Consider the following 6847-nt stretch of genomic DNA (forward strand, 5'->3'; position numbering starts at 1 on the left):
ACAAGCTCTGGTGACAAGGCCCGGTCCTTGCCAGGAAAACACTGATGAGAAAAATCCCAACCTGTGGAACTGCAGCTCTTCCTCCAGGGAATGTCAGAGCCAGGTGAGAGCAGAGCTGTTCCCATCACAGGGGTTTGATCTGCTCAGAAATCTTTGAGTCTGCCGCAGCACAAGCAATGATAAAACAGAACTTAACCTTTCCCAGTGCAAAAGGCAACTGGGCGCTGCTGCTCCTGCTCTGCCTGGCTCCTTTTTCTCTGAAATCCAGTGAAGCTGGGACAGTGGGGATGCAATCTTTAACTCTTTCACCTCCCCTGGGGATCCAACCCAAGTCTTGGCAAGGCAGCACCAGAAAAGGTCACCAGCACCCCAGAAATGCCCATTTCAGCTCAGTGCCAGCTCAGTGCCAGCCCTGTCCCAGCTCCCCTGCCCTCCCTGTGTGCCCCTGAACGGTACCACTGAAGAGCACACACTGAGCCAATTAACAACCCTCGTTAGCCTAATTAGGGGACACATGCTTTTAATCACAGCTGAGAATGGGGAGGAGCTGATTCAGAGCTGTGCAAAGCCTGGTGTCAGTGCAGGGAATTCAATTTAAAAGGAGGAGCAGAGCTCTGCACTGGCTTTGGCTGGGGAAACACCCATGGGGACAGAATTGCAGAGGGACAGCCTGCCCTGGGTGTGCAGGACTGGGAATACAAACCCAGCACCGCTGGTTTGGTTCTAGGCTGGCATCAGTCACTCTGTAAATGCATCCTGCCCTCAGCAGAGCTGGTGTGGAGGCCCAGAGCAGCACCAGAGCTCTGCCAAAGGAGCTGCAGCTTCACCAGGGCATGTCCTGAGCCACAGCAGGAGAAGGGAAGCACAGACCCTCCCAGAGGATTCACCACAAAGCCCCAAACTGGGGAGTTTCTGCCCAAAGCCAGGAAACGCTGGCAGCTCTGTGCCTCCATCCCCTGGCTCTGTCGTTCCCCCACCCACTGGAGCCCTGGTTTCGTTGAACAGTGAATAAACACATTTCCCTTGTGCTGCCAGCCTGACCTTGCCTGTGGAGGCTGGAGCAGCACGTTCTGCAGCCTGTGCACAAAGCAGCCACGATGGCATTTAGCAGCAATCACCAGCCAGGGATGAGAGCCCCAAGGTCTCTGCAGCAGGAACTGTATTTATGCAAGTGCTGAAATGAGTGGTTTCAGGCAACACAAACAACCAAACTGAACAACTGGCAGCAGGGGCTCCACAGAGAGAGGTCAGCTGTGATGGAGCTGGGTCAGCAGCTCTGAGCCTGCCCCACACTGCCTCTGGAACCAATTCCTGATTCCCATCCCAAACCCCTCCTGATTCCCATCCCAAACCCCTCCTGATTCCCATCCCAAACCCCTCCTGATTCCCATCCCAAACCCTTCCTGATTCCCATCCCAAACCCCTCCTGATTCCCATCCCAAACATCTCCCGATTCCCATCCCAAACATCTCCTGATTCCCATCCCAAACCCCTCCTGATTCCCATCCCAAACTCCTCCTGATTCCCATCCCAAACATCTCCTGATTCCCATCCCAAACCCCTCCTGATTCCCATCCCAAATATCTCCTGATTCCCATCCCAAACATCTCCGGATTCCCATCCCAAATATCTCCTCATTCCCATCCCAAACCTCTCCTGATTCCCATCCCAAACCCCTCCTGATTCCCATCCCAAACCTGTCCTGATTCCCATCCCAAACCCCTCCTGATTCCCATCCCAAACCTGTCCTGATTCCCATCCCAAACATCTCCTGATTCCCATCCCAAACATCTCCCGATTCCCATCCCAAACATCTCCCGATTCCCATCCCAAACATCTCTCAATCCAAGTGTATATCCAAGGGAGGAATATCCAAGGAATCCTTGGAATATCCAAGGAGGAAATCAGCAGAAGCCCAGCCAGCTCCATTGGCTCTCATCTGTTCCGTTTGCCTCTCTCACTGATGCTCTGCCCGTGTTTTTGTAAGAGAGGAGCTCAACATAACTTCTTTTTTTCCCTTCCCAGATTTATGAGTAATAGGCAGCAAATTGGGCAAATCACTCATGCAAACAGTGGCTCTCCAATTCTCAGCGACATTCATCTCCAATAAAAATGGCACAAGGAATTTTTCAGAGACATCTCAGCCCAGCTATTGATCCCAAGTTTAGAGGAGCAATTAGAAGATATATTTGTGATGTCAGTGCTGGTGTTAATGAAACATCTCTTTCCCTACTCAATATTCTGCTTATTTTCTCAGATACAGAACCTGAAGGAAGTTCAAAATCGTGCTGCAGGATGAGCTGGTGAGGGATTACAAAACACAAAAAAGTGCTAAATTCTGACCATGAGGCCAGGAAGTCAAAGGCCAAATGAGCCCATAAAAGCCGATGAAGAACAAACAATGCATTGGTGGAAACCAGAGAAAATTATTCCTAATTTTGAGCTTGAATGGCAGCTGAGTATTCTGGGCAAAACCAGGGATGGTCAGCAGGACACCAGGCTGAGGGGCTTGGAAAGGAGCGGGGGAAAGGGGGAAAGTGAAATAGAATAATTCTTATGAAGAATTAAAATAGTTTAAACATTCATAGAATATGAAGTAATTGCTGAAAAGATTAAGAAAAAGAGGGAAATTGTTAAACAAATAAAATGTCTACAAACAAACACGTTTCCCGATGAAATAAAAGGATTATGGCAAAGCCTGCCTGTGGAAATTGATAAAAACCTTATTCCCAATTTTCCCTCCATCCGTTAGGAGCCAGCCATGTGGAGAAATTATTAGTGGCTGTAATGTCTCAACCTGTATTTTTAATCAGTCATTCAAATTAATGCAAAGCAGATGGAATGGACCATATTTTCCTAAATCACACACATTAAAACATGTAACTGAAGTTTTTTTGAGCTTGGAACACTCCTGCAGCTCTGGCAGCCTCAGGGCTGTGCCCATCCCCACCCTTTTCCCAACACAAAGGGGTCAGACAAAGCTGTGCCATCTTCCCCTGGTTCCTGGGACCAATATGGAAAGGCAAATCTGAATGATGGTCACTGTCACCCCATGTGGGAGAAGCACCAAACTCATCCAGGCCCCTTCACCTAAGGGATTCATTGGGGAGCTTTGGACTGAAGGAGAGGGAGGTTATTTTTTCCTACATTTGCGAGCTGTTTAATGATCAGAAACTCAGAATTTCCACTTCAAATGTTAATGGCTTTGCTTTCTGATTTGCAGAAATTGCCGTGTTGATACACTAAATGGTGAGCGCTGAGTGATGAGAGATGGAGATGTGCACTGCGAAAAAATGAACTGAGATGGGGAGGCTGTGCTAAAAAAAATGAGTTTGAAGGGAAAAATTAAGTCTCCAGTGGAAAACAAAATTAGACATGCCACAATATTTCCTGCTATTTCTATCAGAAAAGCCAGATAGACTCAAAAATGGTTCAAAATTCTGTTTGCAAGGAAAGCCTTCTCAGTGAGGACCAGTGTGCTTTTCAGCAGTGTTGCTCTTTAGATAAATACTCCATAGCTTACATAATCAAATCCAATATATGTTATAATCTAAAGTGTCCCCGGTGCTTATTGCAGTGTCCTTTTCAGAGCAGTCCCTGCTCCTCACCCCAAACACAGATTTTCCTCCCTGCTGGAGCAGGTTTGGGTTTGTTGGTTTTGGCTCTGTTTGCGTTAACTCCTGCACACAAACACAGAGCTTTTTCCCCCTTTCCAGTCCATTTTGATCCTTTCAGAGCTGCCAACCCCACAGAGCAGCAGGTCAGGCTCCTCCAGAGCCGCCTTTCGCAACCCTCATTTCCAAATATTCTCCTTCTGGCCAGAAATGGATTTTGTGCAGGTGAGTCCGGGGAGGGCAGGCAGGGCCAGGCGTGCGGGGGGCGATGAGAGGGGTTTGGTGCTGGGATAAAGCCCCGGGACAATCCTGGCAGATCCAGCCCCGGCGCTGGGATAAACCCACGGGCAGGCAGCCAGAGGAGCCGTGACAGCGAACACTGACTGAGAATCTGCTCTGCTGTTTCCAAATAAACGAGGAAAGGCACCGACAGAAGGTTGGCTGCGAGCGTGCGGGGAGGGAGCCGGGAGCAGATCAAGGGAGGGGAGCGAGGTCTGCAGGGGTTTGTGATGGATTACGTCGCGTGTTTGAACATAATGCACATTAAGGCTGCAGACACCGATGCTTTGAGTGGTGTGAAATTCCATCTAATGTGGGTTGTTTGCCTGACACAAACATGTTTAACACGAGCTGGAACAAAGGTGAGAAAATCGCAGCAGAGTTCCTGAGTGATGCTGGGGAAATTGTTTGCTCTTCCTCGCAGAGCCCGGTTTGAGAACGCTGCCTCTGCTCCAGCCCAGCCTGTCCTGCTCGGGAGGGGCTGAGCAAATAACTCAGAGGAAAACCAGCTCCAGAATCGGAGCAATAAAAGTGATGTCTCCATCCAGGGCTGAAGTGCCTCTGCCACTTAAGGGAGACAGATGGGAGAGGGGAGAGTGCTCAGCAAAATGCAGGGATGGGATGGGATGGGATGGGGATGGGGATGGGGATGGGATGGGATGGGATGGGATGGGATGGGATGGGATGGGATGGGATGGGATGGGATGGGATGGGATGGGATGGGATGGGATGGGATGGGATGGGGATGGGGATGGGGATGGGATGGGAGGGGATGGGATGGGATGGGATGGGATGGGATGGGGATGGGGATGGGGATGGGATGGGATGGGGATGGGATGGGATGGGATGGGATGGGATGGGATGGGATGGGATGGGATGGGATGGGATGGGATGGGATGGGATGGGATGGGATGGGATGGGATGGGATGGGATGGGATGGGATGGGATGGGGATGGGGATGGGGATGGGATGGGATGGGGATGGGATGGGATGGGATGGGATGGGATGGGATGGGATGGGATGGGATGGGATGGGATGGGATGGGATGGGATGGGATGGGATGGGATGGGATGGGATGGGATGGGATGGGATGGGATGGGATGGGATGGGAGGGGATGGGATGGGAGGGGATGGGATGGGATGGGGATGGGGATGGGGATGGGGATGGGGATGGGATGGGATGGGATGGGATGGGATGGGATGGGATGGGATGGGATGGGATGGGATGGGGATGGGGATGGATGGGGACAGGGATAGGTATAGAGTAGGGAGAGGGATGGGGACAGGGACAGAGAGGACAGGGACAGAGATGGGGACAGGGAGAGGAATGGGGATGGGGACAGGGATGAGGAAAGGGATGGAGAACAGAGACAAGGTAGGGACAGGGATGGGGACAGGGACAAGGACAGAACCAGCCTGTATCAGGAGCACAGGCCTAGCTGGGCTGGGGGTGCTGGTACCCTGCTCCCTGACAAAGTAATTCACTATGAAATGGCCTCTTTGAAGGGAGAAGAAAAATAAACTCACAGGAGGGAGCTGAGACTCATCAGCGGCCCAGCCACGGGATCTCCTGACAATGCAAACTCTCATTTCAGTGCCAAAATGGAAAGTGAGCTGTTCAGGAGAGCTTGTCGTTGAATTTTGAGTGTGGAGACTTTGGTTTCCAACATCCCTCAGCATCCAGCCTTTGGTATTTTGCTTCTGGAAACCAAACAAAGCCCAGCACCCCCAGAACGTCCCAGGCTGGCTTGAGGCTGGAGCATGATTTATAAATATTGATTGTGTGCTGGAGGCTCAATCCCGCAGGGTGCTGAGCACACACAGAGCTCTCCCTGCCCTTTGGACAGCCCCAGAGAGAGCCCCTTGATGAATGCACCCCTCAGTTGTTCCTGCAGGAGGAAGGGCCAAGTGCTGTTATGGTTCTGTCCCCTCACACACAAGAGCAGATTTATTTGGAAGGCACACACACAGTGGAAGTTGCAAGGTAGAGGTAAGACATTAATTATGTCTCAGCATGAGAGCCCTGACAGATTATGGGCAAACTAATTAAAGTCTTTAATTAAAATACATGGTCTTTGCAAAGCTCGGGCCAGATATGGACGAGCTGGCTTGGGGAAGGTTGGAAATCACCCTAATGAAGGTGTCTGGGACCAAAGAGAGCTCAGGGCCTTCACTTGGATCTGCATCAGGAGATCGTGGGGATCCTGGGGTCTGCTGGTGTAGGAGGGGCTGATCCCAGAGCCCTGAGGGGACCCTGGAACCCCAAGGGGACCCCAGAGCTCAGAGGGGACCCCAGAGCCCAAAGGGGCCATGAGAATCCTGCAGAGACGCTTCCCACAGGGGCAAGGAGAAGGGGAATGGCTAAACTGGAAGAGAGCAGCTTCACTGGACATCAGGAGGAAATCCCTGCCTGGCACAGGTGCCCAGAGCAGCCCCTGCCGTGCCCGAGGCCAGGCTGGATGGAGCTGGGAGCGCCCTGGGCCAGTGCAGGTGTCCCCGTGCCACCAGGGCCGTGTCCCTGCCCAGGGCCGTGGGTGCTGCAGCGTTTTCCCTGCAGAGATGCCACTGGAAAAGCTCCGTTCCCAGTCCTGGAAAGGTGCCCCACTGCAGATCCTCAACTCCAAACTGGGAAATGTTTCACTTTTTAATTAAAGCAGAGCTTCTGCCTTCCCCTTCTTTGTTCTGTAGCAGAAAGCACAACAGTTGGGTTGTAAAGACTAAGTCTCAATTTATGTTTTATCATGGGAACCTTGGCTTTCAGACTCCTTCTATACATCCAACTGAATCTTTTCAACTGAGTTATGGTTTCTATTTACATAAATTACCATATGAAACTTGTTAATATTTCCTGACTATCCTTTTTCATAGCACTATTAGACAAGGTCCTGTGCTTTTGTTTGGGACTCGGTGTCAGCAAATCAGAATTCATGGCTGTGATCAGTTTGGAACAGAAC

The 6847-nt window shown here is 51.0% G+C and overlaps 1 long non-coding RNA gene across 2 annotated transcripts; it reads left to right on the forward strand.

The window, feature by feature from the left end:
• The first annotated feature begins 3743 nt into the window (after positions 1-3743).
• Positions 3744-6361, forward strand: LOC134430426 (uncharacterized). Of its 2 annotated transcripts, XR_010030815.1 has the most exons (5): positions 3744-3839; positions 3931-4050; positions 4318-4424; positions 5489-5883; positions 6234-6361. It is a non-coding gene; the product is annotated as an uncharacterized LOC134430426 (long non-coding RNA). The 2 variants fall into 2 exon arrangements; XR_010030816.1 differs by lacking the exon at positions 3931-4050 and having other exon boundaries at positions 3763-3839.
• The last annotated feature ends 486 nt before the right edge of the window (positions 6362-6847 follow it).

The sequence above is a fragment of the Melospiza melodia genome, chromosome 28 (genome assembly GCF_035770615.1).
Source record: "Melospiza melodia melodia isolate bMelMel2 chromosome 28, bMelMel2.pri, whole genome shotgun sequence".
NCBI classification, from domain to species: Eukaryota; Metazoa; Chordata; class Aves; order Passeriformes; family Passerellidae; genus Melospiza; species Melospiza melodia.